The sequence below is a fragment of the Clupea harengus genome, chromosome 5, assembly GCF_900700415.2.
Source record: "Clupea harengus chromosome 5, Ch_v2.0.2, whole genome shotgun sequence".
In the NCBI taxonomy this organism is placed as follows: domain Eukaryota; kingdom Metazoa; phylum Chordata; class Actinopteri; order Clupeiformes; family Clupeidae; genus Clupea; species Clupea harengus.
Window position 1 is genome coordinate 26,446,811 of NC_045156.1, and position 19,762 is coordinate 26,466,572.

At 40.4% G+C, this 19,762-nt stretch overlaps 1 pseudogene; it reads left to right on the plus strand.

Moving 5' to 3' along the window:
* Positions 1 to 19,676: 19,676 nt before the first annotated feature.
* Positions 19,677 to 19,762, plus strand: part of LOC105889217 — a 4,368-nt pseudogene continuing 4,282 nt past the window's right edge.

Below are 19,762 nucleotides of genomic sequence, written 5' to 3' on the forward strand. Positions count from 1 at the left end.
TTTTTAATAACATTTGGATCCACCAATTTGCCTGGGTGGACACATGGAATAAAATGATACTGGCTATTGTAACACTCCAAGGTAGGTATAGGTTGCTAGATGAATAGGCTTAACTCTGGGCTAGTATCAGATGGTTATACGTATAACTACAGAACATTAAGGAATGAATATCCACACAATAAAGAAACTGGAATCAGAGGGTAGAATTAGTATGAACTATATTGTAGAAATGAACAGAATAGAACATACGATGGGGTGTGAACATCAGTGGTATCAGTAGTATTGCATGCTGTGTGTGTGATTGTGTGTGTGTGTGTAGGGGTGTTGAAGGTGCATAACAAAACAATAAGTTAAGTAACAGAACCTAAACCAACTCTGCTGGCCCGGGCGCATTATAGTCACATGATAATAAAAAACAATATCATTATACTCATGTATGACCTCACTATCTAATCTAGATAACATATTAACATTGTTTATGTTAGTGTTGTGTGTAACACAGTGATTTTAGCATAACAAGCTAGCTGGTTAGAAATTATAAGATTGCCCTCTTTACAACTTCCACCATGGATAGCTTGCTCATCGATTGTAAACAAGTGACAACGGCTAACGTGTTAAAGTAGATCATCTCGATGATGACAATAGCGCCAGCTTGCTTATTTTACCAGATCATAACGGTCTCAATTTTGGACATTTATCTACCTAACGTTAGCTAGGCTAGTTGGTAGTGAACGTTACCTCATCTGTGAAAAGCAAGCTAACATTGGCCAAGTCAACGTCACAATTTACCTTGTATCACTGTCACTGTCACGCGAAATAACAGTCATAAATGGCCCAGAGTTTTCCTAAATGCAATTCCTCAAAACTACCAGATGCCCCACGGGCCGCTCCGTGTTAAGAAGGGCTGACGGCACACGTCACTACGGTTGCGTGCCCTGGCGGGTCGTATATGCAAATCCAGGTGCGTTTAATTTAAGAATCCTCATCCTCAATCCGCACAGCTGAGAACACTTCGGCTGTGTAAGAACCCATTTTCAGGTGTTCATTAATAAGGTGGAGATCGTTTCTTACGTTGAATTTCTGAAGTCCGTAGGATCACATTTCAGAAGACACTTCAGAACAGTTTCGAAAAATAGGCACCATGAGTGTGAATACAGATCGCGAGGAGGAGTATAAAAATCAGTCAGTGATTTTCAGAATAATGTCATTAGAGGAACTTATACGTGTTCTGAGAAGTATGGTAAATAGTTGTAAGTGCCGGCGATGAAAGTGGGAGGGCCGGTTGATTATAGACGTGGGCCGGTATTTTGGACCATCCCAACCTCGTCGGCCCACCGGGGATTCCCCCGGTATCCCCGATGGCCAGTCCGCCCCTGCGTATGAGCAGACCAGGTGAGGTCATCGCTGATGTTCAACCCGAGGAACCTGAAGCAGCTGACCTTTTCCACTGCGGAACTGTTGATGTACAGGGGTGCGTCTCCTTTGTCTTGCTGGTGTTGAGAGAGAGGTTATTATCCTGACACCATGTACTGTAGTAGTGTGTAGACCATTCACATTTATCATTTACATTAAGCATTTTATATTTATATTTAACATTTAGCACTGAATGTTTATATTTATATTCAACAATTACATTTAACATTTATATTTTACATTTAACATCCCTATTTAGATTTAACATTTATATTATTTTACAATTTTGCGTTACTGCAAAACATTATTCTTGGAAAAGTTATTGCATGAATGTTCGAAATAGTGACATTTGAACATTGAAGTGCTTTTTTTTCATTTGATAATGCTAAATGTGCCAAAACTGAGCAGGATTATAACATGCAACATTTTGTACATATTACAAATGACACCACATATATGGGTGACTGTGCAGCTTCATACTAACATGAGTTCATGTGTATTCCTACCTAACTGTAGCCTATTTAAGGGGATGCAATGGCGCTTGAACCTCCGCAAGAGGTGCTATCTCTAGCTTAGGGAACCATTTTAATGGTTGGTAGTTGCTAGCATGTGTGATATGAACTCATTTTAATATCCAAGGGTAAAATAATGTATATGTGTGTTCATATATAGTGAAGGAGTTGGAAAAATCAGAATGAATGGGTCAGAGCTTATAATGATTGACCATATTTATTAATCCAGTGCATTTTATATTAATTTGTATTTGTTGCGTGTAATTGGACATTGTTGCAACATCTCTCATGTGAACTGCAGTATCCTTCTAATGTTCTGGCAGCATGTGGAATCAAACCTGTTCAGATGATCAAGAATGCAGCCGCATGCCTCACTTTTTTACCATCCGAAAAGGTCATGTCACACCACTACATTTTTCATGGCCCTTTATGTTCTATGTTTGGTTATTGTACTTGTAAGTCCATGGATAAAAGCGTTTGCCAAATGAATACATGGAAATGTTGCTAATACACTAACTAAGAAAACAAAAGCTGAGATGCAATCCTTTAATTATAACTGCTATGTCTGTTAGTCCTGGATGAAGTTTGGTCCTGCACTTGTGTAGTTCAGCTCTCTTGAGAAAAATCCCCAGATTTAGAACAGACATTGTATGTGTTTGCCAGCATCTGGATCAGTAAACTTTTAGTGGTTGAAAGACCTGAGTATGGTCCACATGCTGTTACATGGGTAAAGAGTGCCTGGACGCTCATGCATGTCCTTTCAGTACCATACAAACGACACAATACTAAAGTCTATCAGCACAGAAATGATTAGATGTTCACAGATGGAAAAAGGGGCAGAAAATCAGTCACCAAAACCAAGTTATAGGACAACTGGCAGAAAGAGTCCCTACTTTGCACTGTCAGTGGAAATCAGGTAATGAGCAAGTTGATGATGACACAGCAGTTTTGAGGTAATATGTTCAGCTTAATTCTACTGTGTGTGCTTAGCCATTTAAAGATTTTAATAAAACTTGAGAAAATACAGTTATGGTTATCTTAAATATTATTGCTTCACACTGGCAGCCAGATGTACTCCCTTTATAACTAGATGTAGTGGTCATGAGTTTGACAGGGCCATATTAATCATTAACTCTGCTGTCGTGAGTTTTGCTTACTCTTTGCCTTAAAATGTTCACTTATTAATGGTTAATGACGCATGTGATCGGTCCTATGACATGGCATATGAATGGAACATCAGGTAGGTATTTAAAAACGTATCGTATGTGCAGGCAAGACAATATGACAAGCAAGATGTCTCAGGGCACAAAGCAGACAAACGCTACCTTGGGAACAGAGGAGTTGATAAATGAATGTTGCAAAGATTCTGCACATAAGAATGGGTAAGTGGGGAATTCATTTTATGCAGTTTAAATCTCTAATTAGAAGAGAATGTAAACATGCATCTAAATGTAACATCAAAAGTCTGATCACTGAGCATAAGTGAATAGAGCAAAAGTGAACATCTGCCCTTACAAGAGCATTTAAGTAAGTACAAGAGCATTTAAGTAAGTACAAGAGCATTTAGGTAAGTCATTTACAGTATGTAGTAGAGTGATAACCATAGAGTTATAACCAATAAACCTATAAGTTCATGTTTTTAATACTTTCATTGCTTCCCACTGTCCACTGTCCACTTTCTACTGTATAAAACATACTGCACAAAAGCATGCAGCGCCTTATAGACCTGTATTAAGATTGTTAGGTGGAGTTGGCTACCACGTGAACTTATATTTACTGTAGGTAGGGGAAGAGACTAAGGAAGAATATTTAGAGTATGTCAGGTGCCTCCTCTTATCAAAACACCTCGTTGTACAATCGTATTGCATGGAGTTTCATATGTGACATTATTATATAGTTAATGAAGTAACAAATGTATTTGTTATAGTAGAAATAATGAACAAATACAGTTTTAATTAAACAATGAAACAGAGGCTGGAATTGTTGAATATAACACAGTTACATTTTTTCATTAATTAATTGATTTAATTCATGGTTGCCAGTGTGGTGTATCCTGTCATACAGTTCATGACATTCAACAAAGTTGTGCCCGTTTCAGCTGTAGCAAGTGATTAGGTGACTAAAAATCTGTGGGCTACATGTGTGCCCAACCTATATTAGGTGTTAACAGTACAGTTCCTAAGTTGTTTAAATGTATCCTGTATAAATATATGTTTTCCAACTTTCACTCATTTCAATCAGTTGTGTTTAGAGCAGGGGTTGATAGAGGATATGGGCACACAGGATACAGAGAGGCTTCATTGAAGAGGGCCCTGGTCTCGGGGCATAATTGGCCAATAATTCAATCATATTTAATCTCAGTTACATTTAACATTTGGAACTGGAGCTGACTGCTGAATGGTTTGTCTTATGAGTTTTATCGCCTCTCCTTAATTAGTTCAATTTATCTACCATACATAGTTCCTGGGAATCGCAGTTTGAATGATACATTTTTCAAGATGGCGGCCATGATTGGTATGAAAATTGAATTGCAAAAAAGTTTGTAGATAAGTCTGATAAGGATGATCTCAGTGTCAAATCATACATTTTTAAGATGGAGAATTTGAATTTGGAACATGAGAATTGCAGAAAAGCTGCAAAATTAAGAATAATTATTGTAATACTGGTCATGTGTTACAGAAAATGTAATCGAGTGGATGTCGAAGCACAGCCAGGGCACACTGGTGACACCACTGCTGTGAAACTCAGCATGAGGTTCAGTGTCAGCTAAATGCACGTTGCATTAATGCCATTATTTCTGTAGTCAGTATGAATCTACTGCTTGTGGTGATAGTTTAGTGGTAGTGTAGTTTAGTTTCCTAAATGCTATCTAATGTTAGTCCCACATCTAGTTCATATTATGCATAGATGTAGTTAGATAGCCGCACCTGAATTGGCAGGATGTGCCAGCGCGGGAGAGCCGAGCCAAGGGTAACGGGGCTTGACTTCATGTAGTTACCCGGATGGTGTACAGATCACACAGTTATTAAATGACACTGGATGAACGATCGGCCTAGGTGCAGGTCAATTTTTACATCTGAACCTAGTTGTATCCCATACCTCAATGTGTGTTTCTGCGGTAAAAGGTGGTAAAAGGATAACCCCTCAGGCTTAGCTGCCAAACTAGAAGGTGTTTGTATTTATATCATTCAGTCAGGTGGAAGAATACAGGGGACTGGTGATAAGACCACACCACATACAGTGTGGTTTTAGGTTTATTGTGGTTTAAGGCTACAATGTTAAGCAACTTTTTCTAATATTTTGGTGTTTCCACAGGACCGATATCAGCTCAGTTACATGTAAATAAAATAAACAGTTTTTACAGTTGTTTCTAAATCATATTGCAGGTCTAGTTTTAACGTTAGTTTTAACATTTGCAAGTGTAAAAGATGAAGTAGGTGAATCGGCTAAAACTATGCTTTTGTACTGCAACAGATGTTTATATCGATGTTTTAGTCATTGAATATCTGAATTAAAAACTCAAGAACGGCAAAACCATCTCTTTACGCCTCTACATTTTAGCTGATTCACCTAGCTATTGTCGTACAGTTCACGATAGGTAATGTATTAATCGATACTCGTACCTAACGGGTCCTTTGTCAGACACTCTGGCAAATACATGGCCAATAAATAGGTTTTGACCAATGAAGTTGTGGAACAAGGCCACGTTGCCAGGGGATCGATACAGTTCGACTTAAACGTGTAGCGTTCATTTCCCCACGACACCCTAACGCTAAATAAACACTCAATAAATGTTTTTCACTGTGAGTGGAAATGAGCATCATGCTGTGGAGGAATTTTTCAGCGGCAGGGACTAGGCAACTTGTCAGGGTTGAAAACTGAACAGAGCAAAGTACAGAGATATCCTTAATGAAAACCTCAACCCACCGGATTGAGTAACGTGGATACTCTTTGATGGTAAACGACCCCTCTCCCTCTCCTGCACTGAACTACATGCCAAGCACCCGAGAAGAGAGTATCATGGCCAGTCCTGTGATAGTGGCTCCACCCATGAATTGTCTGAAATGGGGGACCTTCTCAGTTATCAATCTATATACTATATACAAATCTGGGGACCTTTGAACTATAGGGGGCATTTCCTTATCACAGTGGCAGGAGGTAAGATCCTGGGGCTGCATTTGTGACCCCAGCTGGGTCCTCTTAAAGATTTACCCTATTGTTCTACAAGTGAGACCCAATGTACTCCTTGCACTGAGACCATTAAAATGATATCAAACACTAATGTGCTAGCATCTTCAATTTACCAAATACATTTCAGCTTTAAATGTGGATTAGGTGTGATCCCACGTGACCACGAGAATGGAAGAAGGAAGGGGGCACGGGAGTGAGCGGTTCCCGGGAACAGAGAGCCTTACAGTATCCTCGGAGGATGAAGTGGACGTGAGTTCTCTATTTCCGTCTGAGGATGATGAGGGTCAGGTAGACCAGGGGTTAAAGTAGCCCCAGGGTTTTGGAACTGCAGATTTTGAGTTGCGGGAGGTAATGAGTAGAACAGCTGCAGCCTTAGCGTGTCAGGGCGGGAGTCGGGAATTGAACTCGGGGCGCTGGAAAAGTAGGACCCAAAGTGCAGATATGCAGAAGTGCAAAAACTCTCAGTAGACAAAAACAAAAAGATCAGAATAATGTCAAAGCTCAGAAGATACGATCAAAAAAGGCAGAGAGCCTCTCGAGGGGGGGGAAACAGGAATCCAGAGCAACAAACAAGGCAGGCAAAAAATGGCTAAGTTAACTAACAGCAAAAAACTAAACTAAACAGGAGACCAGGAGTATCCAAAGACTTACAGGAAAATCAACAGGTTAATCTCCAGCGTGCTGGAAAGACTGAAGCTCGAGACCAGAACTGTAGACCAGAGACTCAGCAATGAGAATGAAAAACAACCAGGTGTAAATACCTGAGTAATTGGTCACATGACTGTCTGGTGAATATGGGATTACTGAAAATGGCGGGAAAACAGACCAAGACAGGACGTAAACAAAACAATGAAAGGTCGGGGTGAAAGATTTGCGTTTAGTTACATTGTAACTCACTCCACTTCAGGGCGGCTCTGAACATGAGTCAGTCAGCAACAAACACTAATCCAACGCCAGCACAGGTGCTTTATGTTGCACTTATCAAGGAAGAGTCTCCATGTCACTCGATCAAGTGGGTCATTTGTAATATGTAACAGAGTGGAGAGTTAGTCTTTTCACTTAGAGAACAAAGGTTACAATATAACCGAATGATATTTGCTTGAAATATACTTCAATCTATCATGATATTTTTTTTTTTACATTTTCGTTTCATGTTATGTGAAAAAGTTTGTATTTTGCCACCCCTGTACACCCTGCATAAGTTGGCTGCTAGACAACTCCTCCTCCAATCACCATGCTGAAGCTTAGTTCAACTCCATTTCATGTTGACTGGAAGTAGGATAAAACTACAAGAAATACAACATATGTATATGAACTTCAGTACATCAATACAAATTAATATGAAATTATATTGCAGTATTAAGTGTGTCAACACTATGCAATTTCTAGCGTACGCCTTATCCTTCATCAACTAAGATGTGTATTTTAGCAAATTTTTTGATAATGATTAAGGCGACCCATTCAGTAGCTACATCAAGCAAGTCAATTGTATCAATTTGTTGTTAGTTGATTAACTCATACGGCAATACCTTTTTGTCAACTAGATGGCAGCACACAACTGAATGATTTCCCCTACATAGCTACATAGAGGAGCTAAGTTACTGGTGGAAAGCTATGAAGGAAAGTTGCATCCAGGAGCCTTCATAAGCAAAAATGATGTGGCTCCACAATAAATTATCCGACTTATTAATTATTCACATTACTCAAATGTTGTAGGGTGTAAAATAGCTTAGCAGAATAGCAGAAACCATGCTTGCTGAGTCTGCAGCTAAACTTGCTGTGCTACAGGCTTCTGATAGTCGGTCAAAGGTATCCAATGCAATTAATTCTTACCTGGAAAGAGGAACTAGAAACATGGTGTGTTGCTCAACATTTTATAGCCAATTCCCTGGCTTAAATACATCCACTGCAAACACGTATCATATTCTCATGTAGGTTAGTGCATGTAAACCAGCAGATACTAATTTAAAAGAAATTCCTAAAATAATGTATCATGACAGTTTGGATGATTTGAAATGGTCATTTATTATTACACTAGCATTTAATTATCACGGCAAACAATTACGCTGCACTGAACTGTAAGTCAAGTACAAAAAAGTTAAAATAACCTGTAATTATTACTTGTGAACGAATATCATTCACGTCTTACTAAACCTAGTCACGCAAAAGTGAACGAGGTAAACAAATACTTTCTGTTTCCTCTTCTGAGCCTATGCAGGTTACGTGAAAGATGATCCTAAGATCCGTATCTGAAGACCCAGTCAAAATGAACTAATTATTTCTGTTTTCTCTAGCTACCAGTACTGAGCCTATGCAGGTCACGTGAAAAATGATCCAAAGACTCGTACCCGGCAGATGAACGAATCGTTCACCTCCCGACCGAGTCTTTGGATCAATGATTCGTTCATCTGCCGGATACGAGTCTTTGGATCCTTTTTCACGTGACCTGCATAGGCTCAGTACTGGTAGCTAGAGGAAACAGAAATGATTCGTTCATTTCCCGACTGGGTCTTTGTACGAGTCTTTGGATCCTTTTTCACGTGACCTTCGCCTATGCAACAGTCCCGATGCGCAGCCACGAGAAAATGAACGAATCTCTCTTTGAGAAGACTCGTTACTCCCGAGTCCTTGTAAGGATTCGTTCAAAATGAACGAATCGTTCACGAACGACACATCACTAGCAGAAACCATGCTTGCGGAGTCTGCAGCTAAACTTGCTGTGCTACAGGCCTCTGATAGTCGGTCAAAGGTATCCAATGCAATTAATTCTTACCTGGAAAGAGGAACTAGAAACATGGCACCTGTAAACAAATTGGAATTCAAGCTTATACCCCCAAGCAGACCCAGCAGTTGACGCTGCCCGCAGCCATCAACCCATTAACAGCCATAAGGTGGCCTCAGGGAGCTAGCCAACACCCTGCAACTCGACCAAAGGAGTGGACTAATTCTAACAGCTATCATACACTGGAAAGGGAAACATTGACGTGGACTCTGGAACGTTCCCATCCCAACACTCAACCAACAGCTCAAAGTCACTCTGGAGACCTTCTCATAGTAATGCAAAGGCAAAATGAAATAACATCAGCACTCGTCCAACAACAACGCCTATCATCATTGCCAGCAAGAGATATCCCCTTGTTCGATGGAGATCCTCTTCAGTATATTTCCTTCATGAGAGCATTTGAACAAGGAGTGGAGGAGAAGGCCAGCAAGGGTGACTGCCTCTACTACTTTGAACAGTTCACTAGGGGTCAGCCAAGGGAGCTGATCCGTAGCTGTCTTCACATGACACCTGAGTATGGCTATGCTAAAGCAAAGCAGCTGCTGTGTGAACATTTCGGCAGTAAGTACAGGATTGCTGTGGCATATATAGAAAGGGCTTTGTCCTGGCCCATAATAAAGACTGAAGATGTCAGCACATTGCAGGGTTACCCTCTTTTTCTACGCAGCTGTTGTAACGTGATGGAGGAATTACAGTACATGCAAGATTGGATATGCCAATTAATATGAGGGCAATCATTTCTAAACTGCCATTCAAGCTCAGAGAGCGATGGAGAACCATTGCATTTGACATACTGGAGAAAACCTAACACAGAGCCCTGTTCAAAGACCTGGTGAAATTCCTAGAAAGACACGTGAGAACAATATCAGACCCCCTGTATGGTGACATAAGTGACTTAGCAACCTTTAATTAATTAATTCCAGAGGCTAATAGGCCGAAGTCCCATCAAGGGAATAGGATCAACGCAAACAGCTTTGCTACAAACATTGTATCCATGGAATCAATGGAGAATAATGGAGAATGAAGGAATGCGTCACAAGGACATGACTCTGCAGTGGAGCTAGGTTGCGCGTGTTGCACTCAAGGCCACTCATTGCAGCAATGCCAACAGTTCAAACAGATGGAACACAGAGACAAGCTAAGCTTTCTTAAAGAGAAAGAACTCTGCTTTGGCTGCCTATGCGCAGGGCACTGGAGTCGGAACTGTGAGGAGCGGTTGACCTGTAGGACAAAGGCATCCCACTGTACTTCACATCGACAGGAGAGAGACAGCCTGTGCACCTACAGAACCCGCCAAGGAGTCAGGGGCCCAAGTGATAACAACATCCCCGAAAACTTGTGATCAAATCAGGGGCCGGAAGGGATCGTTGCCTGCTTCCCATCCTGCCAGTCCAAGTCAAGTTCATTAAGGGGGACCAAGTAATGCTGGAAGACAAACTCATCTTCTCCTAGAAACCATGGGACAGGAAAGAGTGGTGCCAGCATACTCAGTCTCAGGCTTGGAGGTGTCTTGAATCAATGACAACCATTTCTATAAACTCCCGGAAACCTTCACACAGAAGAAAATGCTTGTAAATTCAGATTCAAGTTCAAGTATTTATTTGTCAGATGCACAGAAAAACAGAGTCAGACTGGGCACTGAAATTCTTAGGACAAGACACCGCACAACAAACTACCATAGCATAACATAAATAACATAACATAACATATAAGTACTCTGAACATAGATTACACATATAATAAACATTTAATAAATCTACAAAATAAATATACAATACAATCTGCTAAACATATAATACACATTCAGTAACCTATACTAACCTAATATACTACCTATACTAACCTAAAGACAAATCAAATGTGCCTGATATCAGGTAGTGCAATATTACTGATAGTGCAAACAGTAGAAAACTGTAACATGTAAAGTGTAAAGTGGCGAGACTGTATCACTGTCCATTTAAAAGCCTGATGGCCCCTGGAAAGAAACTGCTCTCCAATCTACGGGTGCGAGATCGAATACTTCGGTAGCGCCTACCAGAAGGCAAAGGGGAAAAAAGTCTAAAGGATGGATGGTAGCATTCTTTAAGGATCCTGCCAGCTTTTCTGATGCATCTTGTGTGGAAGATGTCCTGCAGGGCTGGGAGCTCCCTGCTTATGATGAACTCCGCAGACCTGACCACACTACGTAAGACCTTACGGTCCTTGGCTGTGCAGCTCCCGTACCACACTGTGATGCAACCAGTCAGGATGCTCTCTATAGTACACCTGTAAAAGTTAGTGAGGATGACTGATTCCATACCAAACTTCTTCAGTCTCCTTAAGGAAGAAGAGGCGTTTCCGGGCCGCTTTCACCACCTTGTCCGTGTGAACAGACTAGGTGAGATCACTGCTGATGTTCACCCTGAGGAACCTGAAGCAACTGACCTTTTCCACTACGGATCTGTTGATGTATAGGGGTGCATGCTTATCCTCCTGCCGTCACCAGATAACCTGTTGAAGGAAGGAGATTTGGCAAAATTGCCTTACCTAGCAAAGGTTAAAATCCCCAGCATAATGGCTAATGTTGACCTGTTGATTGGAAGCAATGCACCGAAAATGTTGGAGCCCTGGGAGGTTGTCAACAGCAGAGGCGATGGCCCATATTCTATGAAAATAGCCCTAGGCTGGGTTATTAATGGTCCTTTGCATGGAAACAAAAGCAGTTCCGGAGCAGAGTGTATCAGCCATGGTTAATAGGATATCCATGTGCAAGGCAGAGGCTATGCTAAAACGACCACCAAACTGTCTGAGGATCCAAATGATTGCTGCTTGAGTCATTGTGTCATCATTTCACCATACTAATGTTTCGAACTTGTGGAGTATCTACAGGTGTCATTTCACTCTGCCCACTTTTCTTTATGGCTCCCATTGGTATGTATTTTAATTGTTATGTCTGTCGGCCATCACAATTAGGGGCCGGTGTGTAGGAGCCATTTGGGGTTCATGTTTTAATCTTGTTGGGACACTAGATGGCGCTCCACCTTAATTGGGCTCACACAATATAGGTGGGATAGGTCATGCAGGTGTCAGGTGTTGCTTGACAGAGGGAGAGCGCATATAGCTTTTTGACCGCTTTATTTGTATTAACAAAGGTCTGTTACATGTAAATTCGTTGCAAGTCTGGATACATGGACATGCTTATGGATTGGATCTTACTATGAGAAATAAAGTTTGCATAGCCAAGAACGAGGATGCAAAGTTGGAACGTTATTTTACACCTAACAAGCGCGTCAATCAAGTGCTCAGTCAGCAATCCCTCTGGGCTTTAAGTGTAGACAGCCCATACAGGACACAAGATATGTCCAGTAACAACATAAAGAAGGTAACATAAAGATAAAGGGGTAACATGTCAAAACCAACAATATTTATTGAGTGATCTTGAAAGTATTGGCTTACAAAAGCAAAATAAGTCATCACATAGAAGATAACTCAGTGTTAGTGCAAGTAGCGAGCATTCACACTGTGAAACCTATGAAAAGTGACAGTGGTGTATAGAAATGCAGACCGCGTTAGCCACTTCACAGCCTGCTAGCCACGATTTTCTTTTGTACCTGTAGGTAGAGATAACGTATTTCCGCTGGGATCCGTATTGAAACCGGAAGTTGGAACTTTACTTTACTACGGTCTCTGGTTGGTTAAAACTTGTCATCTGACCTGAACAGCCAATCACTTGTGTGTTTAGTCGTATGACTTCGTAAAAGTTCGATTAACAAGTCAGTTGAGTATTGAGCCGTACAACTTCGCAGAAATAAAGAAAAATACAAAATACGATTCTTTAAAAGGCAGGCGATCGACACAATTTCTCTACGAAAAAGTAAAGGTCCTGGTATTAGCCAGTCAAACGGAGTAAAGTACCCACTTCCGGTTTCAACACGGATCCCACCGGAAATACGTTATCTCTACCTACAGTACCTGTCGCTACCGGATGGTAGTCCTCTACCCGATAGTAGCCCCGCACATCGCGCATGCTCAGACACAAACGGTTTACGGCAGAAGGCTCAACGTCAACATATGGGGCTGTCTTAACGCATAATGTGGGCATATTTAATGTAATATTTAATTATTAAAAGTGTGGAGACGGAGTAAGGGTAAAAGGCAAATAGTTTGTATAATGAAGAAGTGAGAAAATATAGCAGTAGGTAAAACAAATAAAGCATTGATGTGCTAGCCAATAGAACTTGACAGGGAGAACAAAAGAGCATATCCAGTATATCTTTAACTTCTTTACTTCTTTATTATACAAACGTTAAGAACTTACAGCTGTATACAATGACCAAACTTCTTAAAGTATACCGTCTTTCGCGAACTTCCATCAGCTTTAGCCAGCGATTGTATTCCGCTGTCTACAGTGTCGCAAAGTGGCGACTGATCGGGTAGTGCGCATGCGGACTACCATCGGGTAGAGGACTACCATCAGGTAGCGACAGTACCAATTCTTGGATGTAGGATCTCCACCCGGAACCCATTGAGAATGCATTGAGAGCCTTGTTTTGTGAAAAAAAAAAATGTTTTTACATGAGTCTCTATGAGAGACGTCTTGGGCGATTTAGGCTGATTGGACAATGACATTCAGAGGCAGATCAGACGGTCTGGTGGTAGAATCGGACAGAAAAAAATCTCTCCTTTTCCCGTTTGGCAGTGCGTCGCCCAAATCGCCCTTAAGGACAAACTGCCACTGACTTGGACGTTAAATGTTACAGCTAGCATTAAACCAACTAATATGGCCAACAAATCTGGTTTAAGACTATTGTTCACAAAGTAATGTACCATAGGCACGAAATGTAACAGATGAGTAACAATATCACGAAGAGAAGTAGGTACAGTAGGCTTTTCTTGGTTTTCTATCAACTAATACACATCCTCCACTGTAGATATGGTGTTGATGACATCATTGATAAACAAATTACTCTTAAGGAGACCGTGCACATAACCAACACACTCACAGTACAGTTTGACAGCGTAAAGTCAATATTTACATGACTATTGGAAAGCAATTCAAAACATCATGCCTTGCCTTGTTTATATTATGTGATGCATGGTCTCCATAGTATGGGTCACTGTTATTTTAAGAATTGGTTCTTAAGTAGACGTTACTGTTGAATTTTTAATGCTTAAGGAAATAACTTGACGTTAAAACCTTGCCAAACACGAGTCTGCTGCTGTGATGGTCCCTGAAAGCAACAACAAAGTTTATTAAGTTCCAGACACTAGTATGAAGTTGCTGAAAAAAAAGTCAAAGCTTTCAGTCTAAACTCCGTAAAATGTGGGGTTTATTACTGTTAAAAAGTGTAGTGCTAGACATAAGGTAATTTATTAATAAAATTGTCATTTCCATAGCTACATTCTACTGCGTATGCAAGCCACACGACTGTCAGCAGCAAACGAACGGTTGTCATCTTAGTAAGCTCCGCCTAAGAACGTCACACACGCACACGCTTCCACATGCTCTAGCCTCTCTGCATGGACACATTCACGAATAGCTCCAGGCTGGAAGAGAGAGGCAGGCACAAAGCAAAGGCTGGGAAAGCCCTTACTATGGCACACAGCACAGAAACAACACCTTCAATGTCCTCTATGACTTCCACGGGGAAGTAGTGCGTTCATATCCGGCTTCACTACTGTCAGCACATCAGGTACATCTGTTGTTCATCCTCTCCCTTTCTCACACTTTTAGTGCTGTTGTGTGGTGCCTGACTGCAGTAGGCTATACTTGAACTTGTTTTGTGATTATTTTAAAGATTTCTTTGTTGTGAAATAGTAAATATTCCAGTTCTTAAGCAACCCTCAGTCACACATATTCCACTCTGAGAGGCACTGTAGTAACTAAGCGGTCGAATGTAGGGCAAAGGTTAAGGTGGGTGGGTTCTTTGTGTGTGTCTTCCTGTTTTACTTTGTAGCACAAGGGCAGCTTACAACAGTCAGGCGTTAGTGAATTTAATGTTTTGATGTCAATTACTTACTTATTGAATGTATTAACATAAGGTATGGTAAGCTTGGAAAAATTGGGCTCATGCTAGGCAAAATTTGACTGATTGCTGCATTCTCTATAATTTATTGTTCATTATTTCCACAAACCTTTACTTGTCTATGGATATTAAAAATGTGCAGTGATTCTGACTATGATGATAAATGCACAATATGGTCAAGAATAGAATGGTGTAAATTGTGATTTATTTTATTTGAATTCTACATAGTTCACTTGAACTACAATGATATGAACTAACCCAGTTGTACAAGAATGATGATTTACCTGTTGAAGAAGAGTTGCATTAATACAAAGTTGTATGCTTACATTTACATTTACATTTAGTCATTTAGCAGACGCTTTTGTCCAAAGTATGCTACTTCCTCATTTGCTACTGCCTCAACACACATGCTTAAACAATCAAAGGTTTTAGCACAGTATGTTAAGTATGTTATTACTAAGTCAGCTCCATGATACAATGGAAAGACTTAATGTGATGAACAAAAAAACACCTTAATTGTAACAAACACACGATACATCACACTGAAGCTTTGAAGCTATACATATGCTGCAATGAACTCACTTTTTCATTTTCAGTGACCCACTTCCAGTGGAGCTACACAAAGTCAGCGTGACATAACTTGACATACCAGTAACACAGAAACAACCCACTCTGCCCTCCCACTGTTTGACTGAGACTGACTGTTTTGTGTGGTCATATATCTTGCCTTGCATCCTGGGTAAATGTGAGGAGAAGAGGCTAATCCCAGACAGAAAGGCTGCTTTTGAGTTGCTATGACAGCAGGTCATTCCAAAAACAGACATTCCTCGTATTGTAATGGCTGTGGAATGAGGGTCTATTGTTTGGGCATTTGCAGTAGTGACATTTAATTCCCCCATCTTAATGTTCACAGAAATTCCAGTGTGCACTTTTGATTCTTATTGAATACGTATAAGTTATCTAAAATCTAACTTTAATTGTTCTCATGTTACAGGAGCAGTGATAGAAAATATGTATTCTGGACAAATGTGTAAAGGTTAAAACTTTCCAGCAAAGGAGGGTTGTTTGTGAATATGTTGGGACCTTATAATAAGTATCCCCCCCTTATCTTTACATATTCACACACATACTGTATATATTTTATATATATGTGTGTGTAATCTGTGTATGTATGTATGTATGTATGTATGTATGTACAGTATGTGTGTGTGTACTGTATATATATATATTCCATTTGTAGCACTTCAATTAACTGGCTAGGACCATCCCTGTGTTCCAAGGGTTCTATGCTGTCAGGATTTCATATTCCCCAGCTATGTATTGTTTTTGGGTTCCATGGTCCCATGTCTTTGTATCCTTAAAGTGGCATTATAGAGGTTTTGTCTCAAACTAGCAAGCTAAATAGCTAACAGCCAACTTAAAACACATTGGAAAGTAGCCTTAATGTTAATATTAAGAGGTTATTAAGCTGAGGAACAGAACCCCCAGACTATAGTATCCTGGGTATAGGGGAATACAATATAGGGCCTGAAAACATCAAACCATTGGATCATAGATCATTGGGAACATGAATAAACACTTGTTGGCTAGTTAGCATGGTGATCAACAAGAATGATTAGCATTGTGTTGGCTATTTTAATTGAAAAGTTCCACTAGTATCTACATTGGATAATGACTAAATGACAGCAATAGTTAGGAAAAGCAGTTTTTAAAATCAGGATACAATTTACCCTCTGCTGACCAAAGTAAAACTTACTTAATAGCTGATACTAGCTCACTTCTTAGCTTGAACAATGACAAATTGAGGCAAGTAAGAGCAAGAAAACAGCCAAAACTCTTTATAGCATCTTTATAGCTGTCTTATATCTTTTATATTTTTATATCTATTTTATGATCGTCAATCTTAGTGTATCGTCTGTTTTGGCCCAGTGTCCTACTCTGCTGCAGAAACATATTACGATGTATATTGGGGACAGAGGTGCAACAGCTGTGGCAGTAATGTAGCTGAGATCCCCACACCAAACAGAGGTAGCTGTGTGAAGGCCCTTAGTGATCACAGCTCTCTAGACGGTCAATCATTTTAGACAGCTGCAACCATGGACGGATTATGAAACCATGGGCCCCTGGGCCTGGACATGTAACCCCCCCCCCCCTCCCCCTTCGCGCGCGCCCGCAAAGAATCGTGCGCTCGCAAAACATTACTTAAATGTAATGACATTTTTTCAACAGCACAATAACTAAATTCACCTACACCTCAACAGGATTTACAGCGCACATACACATTTTCTAACACAGCACAGGTACACTCAATTGAAGCCAACAGTAACTTAACAAAATACACCTCTTTCAACCACAAATAAGAGATACGTAACAGCGACTTCACGCAGAGGCTCTGGCTTAGGGGGCCCCTGAGCTCATGGGCCCCTGGGCCTGGGCCCGATAGGCCCGTTCAGTACTACTCTTCAATCTGTTTATTAGAAGGACCTCAAATTGTATTAAATCTGACCATAACATTAGCTCTGAATATTTTGTGCAGGACCATGGAAAAGCAGCTTGAGCCTCAAATGAAGTGCAAATTGGCGTGCCAGGATGTAACCATGGCCCAGCCTGCTCCTAGCAAACCAGAGAGGGACCAGTGGTCCAACAAAATGGAATTTCTCCTAGCAGTGGCTGGCCAGATCATTGGCTTGGGTAATGTGTGGAGGTTTCCATACCTATGTTACAAAAACGGAGGAGGTAAGAGAAAAGATTAATTTAATCCAGAATGTTTCATACATAACTTGGCATCTTGGTTTCTATAGCATGACTATTATTAAAATGTAACAATATAAGGATGAAAAGCTTAACCATGAGTTAAGCCTGGTCCTCAATATTATATCTTTTTTATTTTCAAACCCATGTTGAAAATGAGAGCGATCTCACATAATCCAAATCCAGAACCTAACCTTGAATGAAAGCAAACATATATTCTTCAACATGTTATGTCAATGTTGTATTGCACATAGGACAGATCAGTGTGCATTCCATACTACTTGACTTTAAGCAGTAAACCTTGAACATGTTTACTTATTGGGGTTCTGAATCTAGGGTCCAAACTGCACCAGAATGTGGCTTAATAATTCATAGTAGTCATAACAGATACTATATGCAATTTGTCATTAGTGGCTATATCACACACAGGCATGTGTGTGATATAGCATTATTGGCATATTGGCATTATGACAATAGGCATTGAATCTGAAAGATTTACAAGGTTAGGGTCCAGCATGCTTTTGTGATCACGTATCTGATGAAAAGAGCTTCTCTGTCAAGTTTGCGTGTTTACCTTGTGCCCCCCTAAGGGGTGTTCTTCATTCCTTATGTGCTGTTCCTGTTTACCTGTGGCATCCCACTCTTTCTGTTGGAGACCTCTCTTGGGCAGTACACAAGCCAGGGATCAATCACTTGCTGGAGAAAGATTTGCCCTCTCTTTGAAGGTAAGCATTTACCTCTCACCCTTGTGCTTGTAACCATCAGTCGAGGCTTTTTTTTCCTTGCCTGAGTTGCTGTAGAAGAACGAACGAGACACGAACGAGAACAAGAACGAACGAACAAGAACGAACCAGATTTGATTCACTGCCCAATCCCCTCCCCATGCAACACATTTAGTTAGACGGGACATGAAAATGTAACTTTTTTAGTGCTTCCTACACATAGATTTGGGTATCTGGCATGCCTACCAACACAAAAACACTGAAAAAAGACAACACAGTCAGTTTCTTATGGGCTGTCTATGTAAGAAAAGATGTGATTCAGCGAGCCCTTCAGATTGTATTCCCACTATGACATCCCAAGGGAGTCTCTCTACATAGCCTTGGACCGCCCCCCATACCACCCGATCCGGCGCCATTTTGTTCTTGCAAGCATACGCTAGCTAGCTCCATGAGGCGAGCTCAGCACTCTAACTGCTCATGGAAGTTCAAATTAGTCTATGTAGACTATTTATTTACTAATAAGTCTTTTAAGACAATTATTCATTTATAAAATATGTGAAGTAAAGAAAAATAAAAATGAATAAAAATGGAAGATCTTTGTGAAAAAATTAAACCATGATAAATCATGTCAAATGTTCTGCCTTTAATATGGAATTACTCTATAACTGTAAAATTCAAATGAAACCAAATACAAATATTTTAAGGGCAAAATGAAAATGTAACAAACCAAAAGTTTACAGGTTGCACAAGTATGTACTTCCTTTTATAATAGAGGATATTTTAGCATTCAGAATCAGCCAATCACATGAATAGTCAAAGTAAAGTACACCTACCAACTGACGTTCAGCTGTTCCTGTAGGATTTTCCCGATAGCTTCTTGGTTCGATCCTACCATGGTCCACAAAGAGATTACAAAGCACGAACGGGATCTCATTGTTCAAAGGTACTGATCAGGAGAGGGCCACAAAATAATTTATGTGGCATTAGATGAACATAGTAAAGCCAAGCGTCAACAATTAGACAAAATGATGGCACAACAGTGACTGATGGCAGAACAGTGTCCCTCCAAATTAGTGAGAAGACAAAGAGAAAATTGAGTTGGGAGGTGACTAAGTTATGACAAAGAATGGCCTCGCAAACAGAAGATCAACATTTTGAAATGGCCAAGCCAGAGTCCTGAATCCAATAAAAAATATGTGGGTTGACTTAAAGAGGGGTGTGCGCTGAAGATTTCTTCACAATTTGATAAATGCAGAAAATGTTTTGCAAGGAAGAGTTGGTAAAATATTGTAGAGTCAAAATGGGTCGAGACTCTTACCCATACAGGCTGGGGTCTGGTATTTGGAGCTACTGGTGATTCCATCCACCTTGAAAGCAGGCCCAAAT